Here is a 25,522-nt window from a genome sequence, read left to right as displayed (position 1 = left end):
AGAAATATGGACATTTCAACGTTTTAGAAACATTTTAAAACAATGTTCCCACAACGTTTTTATAACCTAAATGTGTCAGCTGGGAATGAGCCATGCTAAATAAATACATCACAAAAAGCCTTGGCAGAAAGAGCATGTGCTTCTCGTTACTGTCAAATGTTATTTCATGCAGTTTAATATTACATAACATTTGCCTATTCACTGCTTGAACATGTAATCATGTGCTTTTGATGGGAAAACACATAATAAACATCCTGTTTTTATTGTTTCAACTCAGTTTGCACTGAAGTAACTTGTTTTCTGCTCAAATAGTGTTTGCTGCTCTCTAGATGGTCATTTTACAAACAGTCATATGAAGGATTCTCAGGCCGGATTCCTCACGCCGTCATTAGGAATGGAATTCTGCTTCCTGAAGAAGGGAAAAAGCTTGTAAATGTCTGGTGGTGTAATAAGATCCGCGTGAAATGCGTGTGAGACAAAGCCTGACCGAAACTGCAGGCATGCTGGTGCCCTGCTTCAAACGACTCAAAAACACACTGGAAAAATACAAATGTCTCAGTTCTAAATTGTACTTAATAAGATTTTATTATTTTCAGCTCTTGTTCAACTTGGACTAGTAAACAACCTTCTAGAACGCTATAGCAACATGCTAAAAAAATCACTCAGAACACCATTTGAATGAATATTTGTTTTTCATAAATAAGATTGATACATTTATAGACTTTAACGCTTTTTGAGGCTTGTTGTGAATATTCAGAGAGTCTGCAGATGTTAAAGGGGTGGTTTACTGCTTTTTTTCTTTGCTTGATTGTGTTTATGGGGTGCAATATAACATGTCTTCGTGTTTCGTTTGTTAAAAAACGCCTTATTTTTCATATATTTCACCTTTATTTTAAGCCGCTTTCTCCTCTGTCATTTGAACGACCGGTTGACTTCCTGATTCTCTGAAACCACTCCCTCAGAAACAGGCAATGGGCTCAGATTGGTTAGTTGGGCCGGTGTGTTGTGATTGGCTGAACTGCGTACTGCACATTGTCCGGAAACGTCACACCCATTACCTTCACGGGCGACAGCTGCATGTGCTGCGGTCAAATGTAAATAATGGCGTCAATATTGCCGTATCAGTTTGAGCCAGAATCAGACCCAGAAAGCGGTAATGAAGAGAGTCAAGCAGAACTTCCTCAAGCACGGCTCTTACAAAACGTTTCTGAATGGAAGTTTGCTGTTGTGATTACATATCAATTTTTGAAGTTTGTACATGTTTGTCTTATACACACAAAATAGCATCGAACTAACTGGCTACTATAACCAAACAGCGCTGGCTTGTGTTTACGTTCTTGATCAAATCGAAAAATTACTTCATAAAGTATACATGGAAAATACATTTACAAAATTATTAATACGTAGGAAGCCCGAACACAGAAGACCTGACAGCTGGGTGAAAAGAACACCGTTTCGACGGCATGGCTACAACTCTCCACTATAACTCTTCCTCTTCGACACAGCCGCAGAACATGGCCTTGCCCCCTATTTTGCATGTTCCGGAGGGAGGGGTTGATGCAAATTTATGGGTTTGTTACGTATGCAACCCGGGAAGTATCTCGTTGTAGTCCCATATGAGTCGTTTTTGTAGGCATTAAACTTCCTGATTTTTAAAAGACATACTGTATCTCCGCTTACGTTGAACTTTCAGCGCAGCAACTTTGCAGATACTGTTCATGCACCAACAGCAACATTACACACTATTTAAAATGAAAAAAGTGAAATCGCAGTAAACCACCCCTTTAAAGGGTTAGTTGACCGGATGAAAATTAGCCCATGTTTTATTCACCACGTTTATATGCCTCCTGTAGCGAATAGATGCGTTTTTGTAAGAAAAATATCCATATTTCAAATGTTATAAACACTTTTCTCTCACTGCCGTTCCGGTGAAAAGTAAAATGCTTTTGTTTTAAGAATATTTTACTTACCCCACTGGCAGATCATTTTGTTTATTTTAAGCAAAATGCACTTAATTTAGTTTCTTTCCCCTAGAAACAAGACTAAATGTATTATGTCACTTATCTAGTAAATGCATACTAAGTAAGATAAGCCTTTTTTTTTTTTTTGCAGTGTATAGATATTTTTTTTTTCTACAAAAATGCATCAATTCACTACAGGAGGCCTTTATTCACCCACCAGAGCCATGTGAGGCATGTTTTTTTTTATGGATGGATGCACTTTATTTGACTTCTTTTGGACTGTTGAACAGAAACACTCCCATTATAAAGCTTGGAAGAGCAAGGATCATTTTTAATATAACTTTGATTAGATTCGTCTGAAAGAAGAAAGTCATATACATCTAGGATGCCTTGAGGGTGAGTAAAACATGGGCTAATTTTCATTTTTGGGTGAACTAACCCTTTAAAGAGGAGTCAGAAGGTGTGGAGTCAGACGCCACTGCTACTCTCTGAAGAGCTGCTAAACCTCCACAGGAAGTGGAATCTCTGTGGATCCGCAACAAGCGCAGGCATTTCCTGTGCCAGACCAACATGAGGCCACCGGCGTGAGAAACAGCCGCCGCTTTCTCCAGACGATCTTCATCCCTTCTTCTCTCTTTTCATCCTCTTTTGTCCTGCCGGACACACCCAACATGCCATTCTGACCACCCAGAGTTCCCTGGGTTTGACCGTTCACTCAGAGACTCTTAAATTCAACTTAAATCAATTCTTATTCTGAATGATTCCTCAGTGATGTAATTCTAAAGAAAAATGCTTGTCTTCATAATCGTTCATCAAAATGTAACGACTTATTTCACCTCTGAAACAACACCATCGAGGCCGAGTGGATGAAATAGTTTCAGGAGAGACACATTCAGCTCTGATATGAAACAGTTTCTAATGGATAAAATTAAAATAAGTGAATTATAATAAAATAAATCAGAATTTGAGCCCCACCATCTATTTACATGTTGTTAAATATTCTGATATTATTGTTGAATATTCACCCAGTGTTATTTTAGTGTCATTAATATACTATTGTAGTTTTTAATGTTTTGAATTATTATTATTATTATTTTTTAATTTTCTGTTTTTGTTTTAATTTTATTCAAACTTTTAGCAATTTTGTTGTGTGTTTTTGTTATTTTTTGATATAGTTTGTATAATTTTAGAATTTTGAATTGTTTTTATTTTATATTTTCCTTTTTTTTATTTTAATTTTAGTTTGCATTTACATTGTCATTTATCATTTAGCATATGCTTTTTCAAAGGGAGACAGAAACATTTCTTTCCCCAAAGTATATTTCGTTCCCCAAATATAATTGTTTTTTGTGTTTTTGTGGGTTTGTGACATTTTAAAAAATGTTTGTATTGTTTTGATTAGTTTTAATTTCAGTTTTAATTGTAGTTATTTTAGTATTTCAACTTAAACTATGACAATTTGTTTTTTTTTAAAAAGACAAAAAGAAAAAGACAATTAGAGGTGTTGACTCGCAACTAACTAAAATAAAACAAGTAATATAAGTAATAAAATAAGTAATTTTTAAAAATATTTTATTTCAGTTACCATTTATTTTAAGTAAAAAAAAAAGTTGTTTAAGTTTATATATATAGTTTTTGTTAACATCAATAACCCTGATTCACCATCATGTAATTAAAAACTCATATGCGGTTATTTTTCTGTGGAATACAAAATGTATTTTTATGAATTGCATTTCCAGACAACAACAACTCTAAAGTGTCAAGCTCCAAAAAGAACAAAAAACCCACATAAAAGCACCATAAAACTTTCATAACATGACTTGTGCTCTACATTTCAATATTTTTTTGTGAGAGGAACAGACCAAAAATCAGACATTCTGGGATCTAAACTCATACAGATTAACCCTAGTAAAAAAGTAATATATTTAAAATACATTTATTTCATACTAAGTGTAGTTCAAATCTATTAACATATTTTACATATCGCTCAAGACTTAATTGTCTTTAAATGCAAAATATGTAAAGAGTACTTAAAGTACACTTGCAATAGTTCCACTTTAGGACAATCAAATATACTTCAGTATATCTTTAGTTTTACTTCAGCGCTACTTCCGCACAACTAAGCACAAAATTAGTTGTTCCAATTTAGCAGAGTTTAAGTATACCAGTTTAGTAGGCTACACCAAAAGTACAACTACAGCACATTTTTATTAAGTACAATATATGTAAATGCATTTGTAGTATACTTAGCATGAAATAAATGTATTCCAAAATACATTTTAGTATATTTATTTTTCACTATGCATCAGGATTGTCGTCATTAGAGCTTGACAGTCAAGATTACTACGAAAGGAAACCCTGAGGGTGAGTAAACAATGTTGTATCTAATAACACTGCAATTCTAGCATGAATATCAGTGGAGACGAATGAACATACTTTTTAGGGAGTTTTCCTGGTGAAGAAGTTTGACCGCATTCCCATGAGCAGCCGCACACGTTGTGATTTAGAGTCAAGGGCCACACACGCTCGTGACCTACTGTTCTGGCCCTCAGTGCACTTCAGAATCTCACCGTCTAACACACACACACACACACACACACACACACACACACACGCACACACACACACACACACACACACACAGTGTAAGAGGGGCTTCCTCGGCGTGTGGTTTGTTTATGCTGGACGGAGGCCACGTCACGTCTGAAATAATAGGTGTGACACGTAAAGACAAACACATTGATTCCCGCTGACTGTAGGGAAGGTGTTTGTCCGAGCGTGATCAAAGGATGACCTGATATTCCCCTGCTATTCATCAAATGCTGTCTTATTTGTGCAGGATAAAATCAGAATTGAGATCAGAATTATGTCAGTGTTTAATAACTGAAGATGGTCAACATACTGATATCAGTTGAAACAACTGAGAAAAAGAAAGGAGCCCAGCTAATGCAATGTTCTGGCCATTTTCTTTTAAAGTTATGAACAATTATAACATTAATAGAAGTTATTTGGTCTTTAATAATGTTCTCTAAACATTAGCACAAAACATTATTTACACATTGTACATGAAATTATTATTATTATTCCAGCAAGTAGATAATACTCATCAGTTTAATTGTAGGAATGATTGTTTGACCCTCACTGATGTAAATGAAGTGCGTGATTAAAATCAAAGAGCAAGAATATTTTCTAAAGAAAATATAGCAAATATTGCAAAATACAGTTTTATGGCTGGTAAGGAATATTTATGGCCGTAATTGTTTTCAGATTAGCTGGCAGGTGTGGCAAAAAGTTAATTTTAGACATTATACATAATGGCATGGTAAATGTGTTTCCCTTACAGATAATTTCACATTGTTTTGTCATAAAATGATCAAGTGCATGTTAATTATTGTTCCCGCTCGAGATCTCTAGACTACATGGCAGTTTTAACGCAGATTACTGGAAAATCATCTCATTTTTCTCTCAGTGTGACTCACACAAACAGTCTGGAGCAGCAGGTAGCCAAAGAGAGCGTCAGCTGACAGATCATGTGACCAGCCACTTTGTAAACATTCTGTATGGAGGTCATGCTGAGCCTTCTCATCCATCCTCACGCTCGCTCCAAAACAACACGTTCCCATGGGAAACCCATCATCGGGAACGACTGTAAATAGGTGAATAAAGTGGGAGCGTGTAATGACTAAGAGCTGCTGTCATCGACTGGACCAGAGCATTACTGATGTTTTCTTCAGCAGGAATTTAATTGTGTTAACATTTACTCTGGCCCGCTGCTCAAGTGTGCCGCTGAAATTTGATTTTAACAGAAAAAAAGCATCGATCCGTGGCCGGCTGTACAGAAAACACTTGCAGATGAAATGCTTGTAAACTTTCTGTCCATGTAATAGTGCTAAAGACTGAATATTACAGAAACCAAAGCAGAATATTTAGTTCGGATCTAGTTTATGTGCTAAAAGTGTCTTTTACAACTAAACAGCCAGTTTTTTTAAAAGGGAATTTATGGTTTTATTCATCAAGGATGCATTAAATTGAATAAAAGTGAGAGTAAAGACATTTATAATGTCTTATATATATGTCTTATAATGACATTTATATACTTATAATTTATAAATAAAATGCATCACAGTTTCCACAAAAATATTGGGCAGCACAACTGTTTTCAACATTGATGATAATCAGAAATGTTTTTTTTTTTGAGCAGCAAATCAGCATATTAGAATGATTTCTGAAGGATCGTGTGACACTGAAGACTGAAAATACAGCTTTGTGTCACGAGCGTGTGGTTGTGGTGTAAACAAAATGAATATAAATAAAAGACGGGAGAATGAAACGGCTTCAACGCACTTTTCCCATTTATTTAACATCAAGAATGGACAAACAAACAGGGAGAACTGAGGACTTATAAAGGAACAGGAACAAAAGAGCAAACAACGTAATTAAACTCAGGTGGGGACAATGACAGATAATTGACTAATCGGGACCGGAACTAAACCAAATAAGGACAACGGGGACTTCAGACAGGGCAGACACGTTACAGTACCTCCCCCTCCCGGTAGGCGCGTCCCGCGCCGTAACAGTACAACCGGGGAGGGAGGGTGGGTGCCCTGGATGCCGGTGCAGGACTGGGATACTAAGGAGGCATCCAGGGCGGAACAGGAGACTCTTAGTGACCATGGCGGGTCAGGGGACTCGGCAGGCCAAGGAGGAGCAGGGAGCTTGGGAGGCCATGGAGGATCCAGGGACTTGGGAGGCCTAGGAGGAGCAGGGAGCTTGGGCGCCCAGGACGGAGTAGGAGGCTTGGACGACCATGGCGGATCCGGGAGTTTGGGCGCCCAAGACGGAGCAGGATTCACCGGGGAATAGCCCCCCCCCAAAATTTTAAGAGTGAAATTAGGGGCTTTCAATCTTAGCGCGTACTCTTGCGCTAGTTTAACTCTTGGGGGCGCTCTGGAAGCGCGGACTCTTGGGGGCGCTCTGGAAGCGCGGATACTTGGATGCGCTCTGGAAGCGCGGAGACAAGGAGACGCCTTCGTGGCGCAGGAACTGGGGGGGGCGCTCTTGAAGCGCGGACTCTTGGATGCGCTCGGACAGCGCGGAGCTAGGGAGGAGCCTTCGTGGCGCATGCACAGGGGTGCGCTCTTGAAGCGCTGACTCTTGGGTGCGCTCGGGCAGCGCGGATACTTGGATGTGCTCTGGAAGCGCGGAGCTAGGGAGGCACCTTCGTGGCGCAGTCACTTGGGGGCGCGCTGGAAGCGCGGACACTTGGATGCGCTCTGGAAGCGCGGAGCTAGGGAGGCACCTTCGTGGCGCATGCACAGGTGCGCTCTTGAAGCGCTGACTTGGGTGCGCCGGGCAGCGCGGATACTTGATGTGCTCTGGAAGCGCGGACTCTTGGATGCGCCGGGCAGCGGAGGTAGGGAGGCACTTTCGTGGCGCAGGCACTGGGGGCACTCTTGAGCGTGGACTCTTGGATGCGCTCTGGAAGCGCGGAGCTAGGGAGGCACCTTCGTGGCGCAGGCACTGGGGGCACTCTTGAGCGTGGACTCTTGGATGCGCCGGGCAGCGCGGATACTTGGATGCGCTCTGGAAGCGTGGAGACAGGGAGACGCCTTCGTGGCGCAGGCACTGGGGGTGCTCTTGAAGCGCGGACTCTTGGATGCGCTCGGGCAGCGCGGAGGTAGGGAGGCGCTTTCGTGGCGCAGGCACTGGGGGGCACTCTTGAAGCGTGGACTCTTGGATGCGCTCGGGCATCCAATGATGGTAGAGTCAGCCAATGTTGTAGTCGTGGTGAGCTCAACGAACTCCCAGGTGAACTTATAAAATGGGAGATCCAGGAGGGCTAGGGCGGCGACAGCTTCCACGAATTCCATTTCGTATGTGGTCCGTTCTTCTGTCACGAGCGTGTGGTTGTGGCGTAAACAAAATGAATATAAATAAAAGACGGGAGAATGAAACAGCTTCAACGCACTTTTCCCATTTATTTAACATTAAGAACGGACAAACAAACAGGGAGAACTGAGGACTTATAAAGGAACAGGAACAAAAGAGCAAACAACGTAATTAAACTCAGGTGGGGACAATGACAGATAATTGACTAATCGGGACCGGAACTAAACCAAATAAGGACAACGGGGACTTCAGACAGGGCAGACACGTTACACTTTTATCACAGAAATAAATTACATTTCAACAGATATTCACATAGAAAACAGCTGTTTTGAATGGTAATAATATTTCAAATTTTTTCAAACCATATTTTTGATCAAATAAATACAGCTTTGGTGAGCAAATAAAATACATCTTTTAAAAACATCTCAAAGACCCTGAACTTTTATTCTGTACTATGCCAAATCCTGCTCTTAATTAGTATCTTTATCTTGTTTTTCAGTCAAAACATCTATTATACAAGATACATTTACTCAAATACTAATAAAATCATGTTGGAGTTCTTCACTTTTTCTCTAGTCAGGCCATTTTGTGCAGCATAACTTCTTTTCTTTACAATTTCCCTAGTTTCAGAAGCAAAGGGGTTAACTGGATTACAGTTCAGCGACTTGGCTTCCTGTCCTTATAAAGTACAGCATCAGAGATTGACATCAGGGCCGAGCTGAAGGAAGACGTCTGGGTGGGGTGAAGCACAGAACAATCGCTCGGTCCTGCCCAGGAAGAGCTGGCCGTCTGAGAGACCCTCGATGGAGAACCGGACGCGATTGTTGTCTTCTGCCAAGACTCTTCCTCTCAGGACACATGATTTGGGACTTCACACCCTCCGAGGCACGACGCCAACGCTAACACAGTGTTTGATCTCTGTGAACTGGACTGATAAATTACTCGGAGGGAACATCTAGTAACTGCAGCCTTTGTTTGCTCTCTTATTCGAAACCGCTGTGTCAAAGTTATGAGCTTCTCAGGCCAGAAGAACTCTCACAAGACCATCTTATCATCCTTTGTTCTCTTACAGTCTAGTTACTTGTGCATTTTTAGGAAAAACCTTGATTTTTATTCTTTTCTGAAATGTTTGCATACACTCTTAAAAATAAAGGTGCTTCACGATGCCATAGAATAACCTTTAACATCTGAAGAACCTTTCTGTTTCACAAAAGCTTCTTTGTAGTGAAAGAAGGTCCTTCAGATTATAAAAAGGTAAGAAAGAGATATTTCTTTAAAGAACCTTTGGCTGAATGGTTCTTTGTGGAACCAAAAATGTTTTTTCTATGGCATCGCTGTGAAGAACCTTGTAAGCACCTTTATTTTTAAGAGTGTAGCATGTTTTAAATGTATCTACTTGTTTTAGAACGTTCAGAGAACATTCAAAAGTAACGTTTCCATAACGTTTGCAAAGTGATACAATGGAATGTTCTCTTAATGTTTGCAGAACCAAGAAAAAAAACGTTTTTAAAATATTTTGAAAACAGGAACGTTAGCAAAATGTTCTTAGAACATATTTTGGGTTTTTCTTTCTTTTTAGTATTCATTGTTCAACAATGTGGAAATAGTTTAACCAAAAAAGTCCCAAAACTGAAGGACTTAAGGAAATGAAAGCTTTAAATCAAACAAAGATTATTGGAGTACACTGAAAACTATTTTCTTTCAAACAGTTTTTAAAAATGGCTAGTAAATTTTACAGATAATAATAAAAAATAAAGTAACACATTGAATTCATCCTGACATTTTGAAGTAGAAAGGCTGAAATAGTGTTTTATTGTAAAATATACTCCGATAATCTTTTTTCTTTTCTTTTTTTTACAGTGTACCTTAAGAAGTGTACCGTAAGAAAATTAAAATTTCACATTTAATTAAATGTGTTACTTGCCATTTTTTTTGTGATTATTTGTTAAATTTACTTTCAAATGATTGAAAATGTGAAAATTATTTATAAACTTTTTTTTGTTTAAAAATTACAGTAACACAAAACCTTTATGTGTAATGCAATATAAAAGGGATATTAAAGGGTATAATGTATTATAATTATTCATAATTTGTGTTGTAATTCATTATATCTTGTCAAAAATTATTATATCTGAATTTTAAAATGCATAGTGAACAATGGGGTTACAATTATTCAAGAGATCGTATAAGGTGCATTACAAGGTGTAATTCATGCATTAAAACTACATTTATAATGTATTATACATAAAGGCTTTAAGTAATGACTTTTGTGAGATCACCTGCGATTTTTCTAACCTCAGATTTACTGTTATCTCAGACAACAGGTGTATAAAGGTCTAAACCTGCTCTTTCCGGTTCTCATGTTAATCTGAAGGCCAGGAGAGGTTTATCTTACTTAAACCAGCTTTACCGCAGAGGCCTGTTGCAGCCCTTTCTCCAAACATCCAGAAACTGGATCCATTAAACGGGGATTAGACGAGCGCGGAGCTAGTGTGACTCCAAGGACTTCAAGGGTCTAAACAGACGGAGGAATGCCCTGAAGCGTCCCTGTGGGAGAGCGAAACGTCTGACCCCTCAGCGCGGACCGTTCCTGTTAGACACGGACACATCTGGAGCAAAGAATGCCTTTGACATACCTATTCTGCTTCTGCAGGTGAAACCAGAGGAATGCTCAGGCATCTGGACTCTCTGCGGCGCAGGAAACAGGAAATGAACACATGCATTCAAGAATCTGGAGCAAGAATTTCACTTTGCTTTCAGAGAACAAACAAATGTTTCTTGTTTCAAGAGTAAATCTCACTGGACTTATGCTTAAACTAGAAAAAGGGTATTTGAAAATTAGTTCTGTGACTGTGAAATAAAATAAAATGTAAGATTTTGCTTCAGGAATCTGGAGGAACACTTGATTAAACCAGAAAAGAAAGCCTATTAGTTAAATTATATGTGCAAAATGAAGGCTTATCTCCTGCAATTTTGTTTCTCAAGTTTAACATGGAAGTTTAGATATGTAAAATATAAAAATATGTGCATTTGATTTGTACCACTGGTATGGCTTAATTAATGTATTTATATTTTTACAGTAAATAGTTTAAAATATGTAAAATATTTATAAAAGCAAAATATTATAATATTGATATTATAATATCATGGTAGTATCTAAAAAAAAAAAAAAACACATTACAGAGGCATTAAGTCTCTGTAAATCCATCTTGTTGAGGTGATTTCCAGATATAAACCTAAGAAAATGTATGCTTTAGAAAAAAAAAAAAAAAAAAATTCTTTGAAAACAAGTCTCATGCAATTGTGTTGCTCAAGTAAATTTATCTTATCAAAGACGTTTATATCTGTAAAATATAAAAGGATAAAAAAAAATGTGTAGTGAATTTGCTTTCCTACTCGTTACTGTTTAATTACCATTGATACCATGAAATTTAAATGGAACATAAAATACTTTTAAAATATGTCAAATAATTTTAAAAACATGTTTCCCAAAACAATCCATTACCACAGATTTTCCATGATATTAACCCAGTTAACAGGGAACGTTAAAGTTATGAACAAACATTCATTCCAGTAAAGTTATTATAATGTTTATTTAAAGTGATCTGGTCTTTAATATCATTCTCAAAACGTCAGCACAAAAACATTCCATGGTTTATGGAATGCTTTTGAAACATTTTAGTTGTTAGTCTAAGATGGTTCATAGAACATTCAAAAGAAACATTCCCATGTTTGTAAGGTAATAAAACGGAACGTTCCCCTGAAGATGCTGGTGATGTCTGAGATCTAATTAAACGACTAAAAAGAGAGATCATCTCTGCATTGGCGTGTGTAGGGGGCCGAGAACTGATCAAAATGCTGATCTGTGAAGTTTTAGTGCTGCAGTATGAGTCACGTAGCGTATGAAGAGGTGGATTAGGACGTAATGATCAGCACAGAAATTACTCAGTCTCTGTTACTCCCACATGACCAGCTCATCAGGTGCATTTACTATCAGTCCAGCGCTCAAACATAAACATAAAAAAACATCAAGCATGCAGCGTAGTGCCTCACCTAAAATAAGTCTGTGTGTCATTACATCAGTCTATGAATCACATTCACACAGAGACCGAAGTGCAAAAATGTGAGGAAACAACTGAAATGATGTAAATGTTATGAATTTGAAAGCCATCCGTGCATTAGCTTGACATTTGATCCCGATATGCCTTGTGAAAGTGAAGGACCGCTGGGATGCAATAACTTTAGGTGTGCCAAACGAACAGCTGCATGAAGCGTCATGGCATTACTGGAGCGGGCGATGCAATGATTTCATCGGGCATTCATTCCGACGCCCACACGCGTCTTCATCATCTTCAGTTGTTTATGTGCTCGGAAACCCCCACAAAGTTCAAGACACTGGATCAGTGACACTCCTGTGTGAACAAACCGCTTCCATTATGTGTGATTTCATTTCAGTGGTAGCCTACCAATTTAAACATTAGTGTACAGTTGATGTTACCGCTATATAATAAACATGGGATCATTAAATGTTTCTTTTCTGGCAATTTAATACTAATAATAAATAAAAATGCATCTCTTAAAGGAACAGTTTAGCAAAAAATGAAAATGTGTTCACTCTCAGGCCATCTGAGATGTAGATGAGTTTTTTTTCTTGGAGAAATGTAACATTGCATCAGTGTCTCAGCAATGGATGCTCTGCAGTGAATGGGTGCCGTCAGAATGAGAGTCCAAACAGCTGATAAAAATATCACAATAATCCACAGCACTCCAGTCCATCAGTTAACATCTTCAGAAGACAAAAGCTGAAACTAATCCATCATTAAGACGTTTTTAACTAAAATACGAGTCCATAATCCATAATAATGCTTCCTCCAGTGAAAAAGTAAATTTTCTGTTGTCTCTCACATCAAAATACAGCCACATATTTGTTTAGAGCTCTTCTGGACTGTTTTGACATCTGTGCAGATTTCTCTCCTGATTCAGACTAGAACACTTTTTCACTGGAGGAAGCGTTATTATGGATTATGGACTATAGTTAAAACCGTTTTAATGCTGGATTTGTTTCAGCTTTTGTCTTCTCCAGATGTTAACGGATGGATTGGAGTGGTGTGGATTATTGTGATGTTTTTATCAGCTGTTTGGACTTTCATTTTGACGGCACCCATTCACTGCAGAGCATCCATTGCTGAGACACTGATGCAATGCTACATTTCTCCAAGAAACAAACTCATCTACATCTCAGATGGCCTGAGGGTGAACACATTTTCAGTCTTTAGGTGAACTAATCACATATTTTTTTTAACATTCAGAGAACATTTAGAAATATCATTCTTATAAGTTAATGGGAACATTAGCTATAGTTGTTCTTAGATGTGTTGGTCCAAACAGGAAGCCTGACACAGTGATGTAATCAGGGTAATTTACTCCTGAAAGGTCACTGCACATGAGAAAATGACTTCATGAAGACACCGAGTGTTTGTTTCATACGAATCTGCGATGAGCTGATGGATTTAGTCTCTGATCTGAAGTTCTGTTTCCTGTTACTCAGAGTCTGGGTCGCGTGGGGTCAAAGGTCAGAGTCAGTCACGGGCAGCGCTGCTCACACACTTTGAGACGAAGCTTTGTGTGAATCCTGGCAACTCTTCAAAGGACACAAGACAGACAGAAGCTGTCACCATATCTAATAGTGTGATGCATTTACACCAGACACATGCATCACAATACGTGCTCAATAAACGTGCTGGGGGCTGATGAAGTGCTGAATGCTGTGAATGGCTGCAGTGGAACAGGATCTGGGACAAACGCTGCTCCCAGAGGGCAGAACCCATATCAAACACACCCATAAACCCTCTGATACACACACACACACACACACACACACACACACACACACACACACACACACACGCACAAAATCAGCATCACATTGACTTTAAATCACCACATGTGTTTGCTTATTATCATAACACGTGTTGACATCCTGCATATGTGTGTGTGTGTGTGTGTGTGTGTGTGTGTGTGTGTGAAGTGCAAGAATGTAGGTCAAACAGAATTAGGGGAAAGGTCATGTCTGTGATTGTCAGATGATTCACATGTTGTGCTTCCTATTGTAACAAGAAGTTGAGGCGGGACATATAAATAAATAGTCAAAAGACTTTAGTTTACATCACAGCCATAAACATCTAGAAGACAATGCATAAACAAATAATTAAAGCAAGCATGCAAATAAATAAAGTAAACACACAACAAAAAAAAGAATAAGTAAATAAGTAAATTAATACATAAGCAAGCAAGTATATAAAATGCACGAAATAAATAAGCATAAGCAAGTAAATAAACAAGCAAACATGTAAATAAAACAGCAAGCAAATACATAAAAAGTTAATAAGCAGGCAAAAAGCAAATAAATAAATAAATAAACAAACAAACAAATAAATAAATAGATAAAATTAATTACATTTTTTCTCAGTCGCTTTGGTGCATTTCTCGAATCATATTTGCATTTCTCAAAACAGCTTGTACAAATAGCAAAACACCATGGATTACCTGCAAAAGCCAGTCTCTTGCTCAAAATACTCAAAAATAAATATCTGTGTCAATGAACATGTCAGTGCCATCAGAATGACAAGTCCTTGTGTCATTGTGTACGGATAAGACAGTCAAATTGCTTAGTCATGTTGTCAATATAACAGTGTTCTCTGGAGGGATGTTCTGATGTAAACTATGGCAACAGTTTGGATGACAGTTACTGTATTGAAATGCAGAATGCTGCACTTTTCATGTATGTCATATATCCATTTCAAACGTACAAATTTACACATTACTGTATGTGGGATATTGATTGAAAGACTGGATTGGATACAGTTTACTAGTGATCTAACAAAAAACAAAAACATTACAACATCATTGTGATATAGAAAAGAAAAGAAATATGGGCACAAAGGTGAATTTTTTTTTGAAAGTCCATTGTCAGAATTTGTAACTCTTGTGTTGTCCTCTGTCTATATATGCTTTCCAAATGAAGGTTCATGAGATGTATCTTTGAGCCATTTCAGAGAACTGGTTTGTCATTGGTTGATCTATATTCTCTTCATTAGTGAAAGTCAAGATTCACTTGCACAATTCATGGCAAATTTACAAAAAGTCTAATAGAAATGTGTAGAACATATGCTTGACAGTTTATGACAACTAGATCAACCATTTTGCATTTAATGACTTATACGATGAGCTAATGACTTGAGGTTTTGAGGGTAAGACTATAGCACAGAGAACTATATAATACATTTCGAGCAACATGACAATAGTAACTGAAAATGTAGGAAACCACAGAAAAATGTACATAATCAATTGCATAAATGTACCAAAGCAATCGCAACTTGTTCAAAAGAATGAGAAACTGCTTTTATGATGTGCACAAGTGACTCGATGATGTGGAGGTTGAACAAGTAGTTTTGAGAATTTCATTTCTGATCTGAGAAATGCACCAAAGCCACTGAGAAAAACTGTAATACGCAAGACATAAATAAGCATGCAAACGTATAAGCAAATCAATAAACATGCAAACAAGTAAGCAAGCAAGTATATATATATATATATATATATATATAAACAAGCAAATACTTGAGCAAGTTCATGAAAGCAAATATGCAAACAAAAATATTAATAAAGTAAATTAGCAAGCAAAATAAATAAATACGTAAATAAAACAGTAAATTAATGAGCAAAAAAGTACATAAGTAATTAAAAACAAGCAAAGAAATAAGCAAAGAAAAAAAACAAGCAAACAAATAAATAAGCAAACATATAAGTAAATAAATAACCAAGCAAATATTTAAGGAAATTTCATGAATAAACAAATTTATAAAACAAGCAAATAGATAGATAGATAGACAGACAGACAGACAGACAGACAGACAGACAGACAGACAGACAGACAGACAGACAGACAGACAGACAGATAGATAGATAGATAGATAGATAGATAGATAGATAGATAGATAGATAGATAGATAGATAGATAGATAGATAGATAGATAAACAGACAGATAGACAGACAGACAGACAGACAGACAGACAGACAGACAGATAGATAGATAGATAGATAGATAGATAGATAGATAGATAGATAGATAGATAGATAGATAGATAGATAGATAGATAGATAGATAGATAAACAGACAGATAGATAGACAGACAGACAGACAGACAGACAGACAGACAGACAGACAGACAGATAGACAGATAGATAGATAGATAGATAGATAGATAGATAGATAGATAGATAGATAGATAGATAGATAGATAGATAGATAAACAGACAGACAGACAGACAGACAGACAGACAGACAGACAGACAGACAGACAGATAGATAGACAGACAGACAGACAGACAGACAGACAGACAGACAGACAGACAGACAGACAGACAGATAGATAGATAGATAGATAGACAGATAGATAAACAGACAGATAGACAGATAGATAAACAGACAGACAGACAGACAGACAGACAGACAGACAGACAGACAGATAGATAGACAGACAGACAGACAGACAGACAGACAGACAGACAGACAGACAGACAGACAGACAGACAGACAGACAGACAGACAGATAGATAGATAGATAGATAGATAGATAGATAGATAGATAGATAGATAGATAGATAGATAGACAGATAGATAAACAGACAGATAGACAGATAGATAAACAGACAGACAGACAGACAGATAGATAGATAGATAGATAGATAGATAGATAGATAGATAGATAGATAGATAGTATAACACATTCTGAGTAAATGCACTGATCTTACTACAGTAAACATGGTAATACCACAGTCTGGTTTTGGCAAGTGAATGTAAGACCCTTGAAGAGCTCTTTAAAGCAGAGATCATGAGCGCTCAGTGGCCTGTAACGAACAGCAGCAGCACTGTATGCATATATATATGTGTGTGTGTGTGTGTGTGCGTGTGTGTTTGACGAGGTCTGTGATTTGTAACTTTGATGTGTTTTATGAGGCAGCGGTTCAACCTGATGAACTGAGTTATGAAAACTAAACTAGATGGTCCTGGGAAACTGGCAGAGGAAAACCACGCTGTGCTTTAAACACTTTTATGTGAACGAGTGCAGTTTGCCAGATGTTTCATAGAGCAGGAATTCTCATGATGAACAGGTGTCCCAAAAAATTAACTCTCGCCATTTACTCTCTTAATTCATGTTGCATATTTGAATGATTCAGCATGTTTGTCTTTATAACATTTCAACTTTTCTTTTTGAGCTTCTTTTTCAACCATCGTCATATAGAGACATGTTCACTAACTAGCAACATCATCCACTAGCTAACCACAATCAAACTAAATATAGTCAACTTCAACACTACATCTGCTGTGTTAGAAAATCAACAAACTTCTGTCTGTCAGATGTCTTGATTGTCAAATGTTCCTGCTGTCTATCTTTACTGTACTCTTGCTTTAATATTTTATGAGATTCACACTACTGTTCATAACAAGTCTCTCCTGCTCACCAAAGCTGCATTTATTTTGATCAAAAATATACAGTAAAATAGTGAAATATTATTACAATGTAAAATAGCTGTTTTCTATGTGAATATCTGTTCAAATGTAATTTATTGTTGTGATCAAACCTGGATTTTTAGCATCATTACTCGATCCTTCAGAAATCATTTTAATATGCTGATTTGCTGCTCAAGAAACATTTCTGATTATTATCAATGTTGAAAACAGTTGTGCCGCACAATATTTTTGTGGAAACTGTGATGCATTTTATTTTTCAAGAATCACAGATGAATAGAAAGTTCAAAAGAACAGCATTTATTTGAAATAGAAATCTTTTGTAACATTATAAATGTCACTTTTGATCAATTTAATGTATCCCTGATGAATAAAATACATTTCTTATCAATCTTGCATTTGAACAGTAGTGTACATGTACAGTCAGCCTGTTCCAGAACATAACATCTTCTGCTCATGTTAAAGATCCAGCGATTCCTTTGATGACTCTTCAGGGATGAAGTCGTTCCAGATCAGCATTTCACATAAACACAAACATATTCTCAGTTCTTCTGAATGATGTTGGGTGCACTCGGGTGGTCTCTGGACCCTAATGAAGATGAAATAGATCAGTTCTGTGTTTCTGAAATGCTCTCAGATGGTTTTAATAAGCCACATCTGTGTCACACACACTGACACTGAGACTGAGATTTGGACTCGGTCACAAACGCCACGTCTGCTCTGACACACTTTCTTCTGTCTGTCCGCCTCTTTCCTCTGTCATTTATATTCAGAGTTTAATCTTTATCGCTCATAACGCAGTCAGGGCCGTTTTGACCTGGAAGAGATGCAAAACATTTAAAAAAAAAAAAAAATGCATAGCTGTTAGTGAGGGAATGAACTTTGCAAATGCTTTTAAACCCTGAAAATACAAAAAAATTTCCACATTTATTCCAGTTTTATTTATTTATTTATTTTTTTACATGATATCACCATTTAAAATGATTATACATTTTGTGTTCAGGTCATTTCTACCCAGGTATGCATGGAGAACCATTAAGTGTCCACAACACTTTTTGTTAAACGATTTATGAAGTTAAGTGAGTGTCAAAAAGCCTTTGTAAAATACATTTGGCCTTTTCCCCATATCTCACACACTTTTGGGACTGAATTTTGTTGACAAACATGAATATATATGTCTATTGATGAACCACTGCAGCATGAACTGCATTGAACAATCATTAATATATATATATATATATATATATATACTGTATATGGTTGATGTGAAATTTGAAATTGCAAATGAGTTCTTAATTTTTAATTAATAAAAAATGGGTTAATACAGTAAAAACATGGTAATAACATGGTAACATTCCAAACTTTGAATGTTGCTGATCAGATTCAATATGGTTTAGTTGAAAATAAAACAATGATTCTTCAGACCCGCAATGCGTAAATAATATACAGATTATGAATGTATTATAAGCAAAGTCTATAGTCTTTGTTATAAGGGCTAAATTTCACTGTTTGAGAATTAAAAGTGATAGTTCAGCCAAAAAAGTGATCATTCTGTCATCATTTACTCTGCCCCAATGCGTTCCAAACCTGAATGCCTTTCTTCTGAGGAACACAAAAGATGTTTAGCAGAAACAAATAGACTTTGGTGTCTTGCAAACCAGCTTCTTCTTCTTTTTTTCTTTTCTTGGAGACATGGAAACATGTAATTAATTACATTTGTTAAGCATTATCATATTTCCTTATTCTATAATATTACTCTTACATTATTATTAAAATGATTTTCACCAAAAACTGCACAGCTGGTCTCTCAGATCTCAGGATTGTGTTTTACTTGCACTTACACAAGTGTCTTTATAATTAATGAGCCCTCAACATCATCATTTATTTCTCATTGGCCTCTATGACAATAATGACTCTCATGTGCTCTTGTCCACCCACATGAGCCAACACTGCACTCAGACACACGCCATGACATCACTTCACACACACACACACACACACACACACTGCATGCTGCGTGATGATGCATGAATAATGCTGAGTGAGAGAGCATGATGGGGATTCCCAGTTATGGTGTGTGTGTGTGTGTGTGTGTGTGTGTGCTATATTTGAGAAAAAAAATTATAATTTTTCACTGTTTTGATGATATATATTCATAGGAATCCATAGGATTATCGATGAATAATTACATTCTAACAGCCACCAATTAGAATCAGAATGTTTAACCCTGTAAATGAAGCCTGATGAATGAAATAATAATCATAAATATATATATATATATATATATATATATATATATTTTTTTTTTTTGTAAGTGCATCTGTTATTTTTTTTGTTTGTTTTTTTAAATACAGAATCTAAAACACACACACACACACAAAAATTTGCTTTTGTTTTTGAGTATCATATTTGATCCATCAGGCTTTTATGGCCCATATATTAAGAATATGCAGGAAAAAAACAGCCAAATATCCAATTTGGATGCAGATGCTGATATTTATGATAAAATTCTGATACTGGGAATGTAAATCAATGAGATCTTTATAGCAGTGCAGCAGATACTGACACAAAAGATCTAAACATCAGTCGTCACTCGATATCTCCAATAATATGTCTCAGTAAAATGAGATTGAAATGATCCAAACATATAATGCAATGCAATGCTGATTGAGAGATGAAGAAATAAACGCTCCTCAGAAGATGTGAGATGAAGATCATTCCTCCGCTGAGGAACAGTGAAAGTAAAGCTTCTGGAAACAAACGCTCCTAAAAAGATCCTGATGATCAGATTTAAAGATTTAAAAAAAATTATTGATGGAGAATCAAGTAAAGCTGAGCTGCTTCAGTCCAGCAAGTGTTCATCTGGAAACATGACTGCAGTTATTCTGACGCTTACTTGATCAAAATCAGTCAAGATTTGACACGAGAAGCAGCCGCTGAAGCTGAACGTCTGAAGAGCTTTTACTGGAGAAAACACTCTAAACTATCAATCAGAGACAGAAGACATGGAGAAGTTTGATCATGATGATCATTTAGAGGCTATATATCAAATACAATACAGCAGGCTTTATAGGGTTAACGGCAATAACATACAGTAGAAATCAGACTCAGCACCTGCAGAAATCCTTCATATTTGACCTCCATCTCTCTGTCAAACCACTAACCCATCTGTGAACGTTTGGAGGTTTTCTTTACCCTTCAGCAGTTTCTCTTTCTTGTGTTGGCTGGTTCACTGAGGACAGATGAACGTCTGCGTGACCTCTTCACGTTACAGCTTCTTGCTGGCGCTGCAGATTCGACCGAAATCTGGAAAACCAAACTCTGTTTTAACTCTATTTCTGCTGGATTTGGTATGTATAGTGTATGCGCTTTGTACAAATGCAATGTATGCATTATAGTTCTGACTCTAAATTCTGATTGGATGAAATGCGTTTGAAGCTGACTACAGTGTTTATATTAGTACAGGTGAACTGGAAAACTCTTTCTTGATGCATTATTTGACTTCCAAATCATTTGCACTTATACTGTACTATATAATATAATACAGTATTGCTGTTGCTTCCTGTTTTCTGTGCCATGATTATTTGAATCAGCTGAAAATAAAAATCTTGAGGTGGTTTGCTGGTCTATATGGTTTCCCAGACTGACCATCTGACCCCGAGTGCCCCAAACCCCATTAAAACCATCAAAACCAACCCGTCTGGTCAGGCTGGTGTAAGCTGCTTCAGGAGGGAACAGTAATGCTGTAGACATACAGAAACCTAAATTAAAACCATATTTATGACATGATTACTGGATTCCCCCTCAATGAATTAAACATACTTCATGAGTTGACAATAATTTATCATTTCATACCACTGTTTTTAACCTGCACCCCATTTAGTTTATAATATTTGTTATTATTAAAATAAAATAAAATGAGAAATAAAATAAAATAAAAATACAATAACATAAAATAAAATAAAATAAAATAAAATAAACTATAAAACATTTTTGTTTCTTAAAATAACATTAAATGAAATTTAAAAAAAAAAAAAAAAAAAATAATATATATATATATATATATATATATATATTAAACATTTATTTTATTTTAGCTAGTTGCAACATTTCTCATTTTTAACTAAAACTAAAATAAAATAAACAGAAATATAAATATGAAAACAATAATATTACAAAATCACACAACAAACTTAAAAACAGAAAAAAATAAGAAACAGAAAATGTAAAAATAAAATTAATTCAAAATATTAAATGATAAAAACTATAGTAGGATCTTAAGAAAACTAAAACCATAAAATGTCATTAATTAAATAAAATAAACATTAATTAAAATAAAATAAAATTTATTTGTATTTCAGCTAGTTGCTAAGGCAACATTTCTTATTTTCATCTACTTAAAGTTGAAATACTAAAATAACTAAACAAAATAAACTAAAACTTAAGTGATATAAACATAAAAAATACAAAAACACAACAAAATTGCAAAAAAACTTTACTACTTTATTAACTTTATTAAAATGAAAACAGAAAATTAAAAAAATATATATGTAGACATGTACATGCATTTAGCAGAATGCATTTATCAAAAAATGGCGCATTTATCAAAAACAACTTACAAAAGAGGAACAAAAACAATTATTCAAAGAGCCAAATATTCATAATATACAATGCCAGGTTTATCAGACAACTATTTAAATATGAACAAAAACTATAATAGTACCTAAAATAGTAAATAGTGCCTACATGTTGTTCCAAAGCAAGAAGACAGTGAAGGAACACTTTCAGATTTTTCTCTAAATGCCACATATTTGGCATTTTCTTCAATGTTCCCTTTCAAGGTGGCACAAAAGGTTATGAGGTGTGAGAAATTCATGCAACACTTGGACTTTCGCTTCATGGTATTAGTAAGTTCACGGCATGGCAGCTGGTTGCAGGTTTATGTTGTTAATGGATGGAAAATATTAGTGCTTTTTAAACTAAATGAGCCAAAGGTTCATCATCATTTCAAAGCCTCCATATTACAGTCAGCGATGCATTCATGCTAAAGTTTATAGCGGTTTATTTATGCACACGGATCCTCGCTGGCAGCAGAGCGCTGATCAAAGACGACCGTTATTTAAAGCTTCAGACATCATTCTCCTGGACGCAGGTTCAAGGGATCCAGGCTCAAGCGTTTATAATGGTGTTAACAAATAAACCCATGGCCGAAACCTAAACCGGCCTCGTCCTGCATGGCACAAAGCACTGTGGGTACCGCCACCAGCTTGGCCAGGCCTAAATGCTCCTCTGTGTTTATAATTTTCCTTCAGAGTAACTCAGCCCGCTCCCTTTCACTGATGGCAAACAGCTTCCAAAGAACACGACCGTGGACTTTCCAGCAGCGAGCGGACGGACGGACGATGAGTGAAGCGGCCAAATGAAAAAACAATAAAAGAACAAACAGCTTTTGTCCTGATTGAAGTCAAAGGAAAGGAAAATGCATACCAAATGTGAGAGGAAACCTCGCCTGGTTTCTCATCGAGATGCTCCTTTGAGTCCTGGAATCAGAAGAAAATTTACTGTAATTCTGCACTGCAAAAAAAATGTCTGTTTTCCAGTACAAACATCTAAACGTTCTTTAAATCAAGATACATTTGCTGGTTTGTTTTCAGAAATATATATATATATATAAAATAAGAGAATCTATGCTTAAAACAAGAAAAAAAAAATGCTTTTGGGGTCAGAAAAACATTCTTGTTGATTTTTCTTAACTTTTTGGCAGATATCTCGTTTTAAGCAAACCCAAATTTTGATACATTTTTCAGAGAAGACGACTTAATATCTGAAGTCATCTTGCTTCCAAATTAAATGTATCTGGAATTTCTTTAATGTATCTTGATTTAAGAATGTTAGATATTACTTAAAAACAACATAAAAATACTAAGAAGAATAAATAAATTAGCATTTTATTTAATTTAATTTTTTTAGTTGAAATTTAAAAACCGTTTGTGACTTATTTTTGCTGGAAATGTATCCTATAAGCTACAAAGTGTAGTGTCTGTAGGGTAAGAGTCCAGAAACATTCATTCTCACTTTCTCAAAAAAATAAAAAATAAAATAAAAAATAAAAAACCTGCAATACAAATGCATAAATATAATAAACTCTGAACTATAAATATACTTAAATATTTCATTCCATCCTGAAAACTCCTGCAAAAATACACTAATATACTAAAATATACTAGTTTTTTTTTTCAGCTGCTTTCACACATTTTCAAAACTTTGCCTTTTTTTTTTCAAAACTTTACACACAAATCCAAGAATTGCACACAAAATCAAAAATGCCTCGCATCTCTTGCAAAATGAAGCACTGCATTCAAAATATCACAAACACATCTCAAAAGCAAACATTTGCAAACACCTTTGCCATAATATTAAATCCTGTTAGATTTTTGTGTGTTACGTAGAGAATTGTGTGTTGTGTTTTGCAAAAAGTGTTTTATGAAATTGAAAACTGAGTCAAAGGCTGAGAATCAGTGTCTGGTTTTGCAGATTTGGTGTGTGCTTCTGCTGTTTGAGTGACAGCTTTCAGAAACTGTCTGACAAGTTAAGAAAAACTGTAATAAAAAAACTACTGGGATCTTTTTCTCAGGAGAAAGGTCTGAGAATGTCAATGTTAATGTCAATTTTATTTCTATAGCACAACTAAACACAACAGCAGTTGACCAGCTGAGAAGCAGGAGAGACTTCACTTGCTCTTCATTGAATCTGGAGAAGCAGTTGAGCTATTCAAGAGATTGGAGTGGTTTGTCTTGTGTTTTGGCTCTGGGTGTGACTGAGGGTGGTCCATGAGAAGGAACTCGTTTAGAGGATGATCAACTCACCATTACATTTATTCAGCAAAGCTGCGCTGCATGTGTGACAATGTAAAGCTCATGCAATCTGTGTTGTGTAACACACACACACGCACACAGTCCAAGATGCATAAGTCGTTTCCATTGCCTCAGCCACTGCTTCTGCTCCGGCTCCGGGGAAAGTTGGCACCGGACGCTTCCCTGCCCATCTGACCCTCTTCCTTCAGCGGGAGTTCATTCTGTGATGTGCTGATCTCCATCTGTGCAATGACATTAAACGCAGAGCAAATGGAGACTTTTGCTAAAGTCTCTTAAGCTTCACCTTGAAAAAAAGACCTCAGTTTTTTCTCATGCCTTGACACTGCAAAAACAAAAATCCATAGAAAAATGGATAATGTCCCAGCAGAAAATCAGCAGTATTTTCTCTGTTACATTTACAGACATTTCATTCAGCCCTAAAACACACACACACTCACACATTAAACTAATCAGTGAACTCTTTTAAACAAAAGAGAGGAACTGAAGGAGAAAATTCTGAGACAAAGTTGATACCGAAACACTGAGAACTGCATTCAGTCTCCTGAGATATGAAAGCGCAACATCTGAGCAATATCATTTTCTTAACAAACAGAGTTGAAGCACACTGTATGTTGCCATGTGAGTCGAATCGTGTGTTTCTGGCGTGTTTTGAGGGTTGTGCCTCTCTCTCATGCGAGTGTGTGTGTGTGTATCTGGTGTGTGTGTGTTTTTTTCAGCAGCAGCAGAAGGTCTCGTACCCTTTAACCCCTGCGTGTCCTTCATCTGCTCGCTGCCATACAGGAAGCTGTGGCGCTCGGGAAGTGCCGTCGACGGATTGTTTGGAGTTAATAGGGACTTGTGAGAAAAGTCAAAGAGTGAAAGAGGGCAATTCACACGCACTTGAGCCTGCGGCCCATCCCATGTCTCCTCAACGCATGCAAAGGAACGTGGGAAAAAGGGAGGGGGCGGCACACTTGTGTTTGACACCGGTGTTAACAAAGAGTGACGGCTACTGAAAACAACAGAACATAAAAAAGCCACATAACAGCTCTGTTGAAAACGCCAGCGAGCTGCCTACCTAGACCTAGACTGTATTTTAAGGCATCATACTCCTGACATGAAAATGGTTATACATAATCGACAGCTACATTATGCTGCTTTCTACAAAACTTCATTCTGGCCACAATAACAATGGTGAAGTAAAATAAAATAATAAAATAAAATAATGTATTTAATTATCACATTCGTAGTTTAGCAATAGGCCTAAGATACATAAGTTTGTCCA

This window comes from Onychostoma macrolepis, chromosome 01, assembly GCF_012432095.1.
Source record: "Onychostoma macrolepis isolate SWU-2019 chromosome 01, ASM1243209v1, whole genome shotgun sequence".
NCBI classification, from domain to species: Eukaryota; Metazoa; Chordata; class Actinopteri; order Cypriniformes; family Cyprinidae; genus Onychostoma; species Onychostoma macrolepis.
This window is presented reverse-complemented; position numbering follows the sequence as displayed.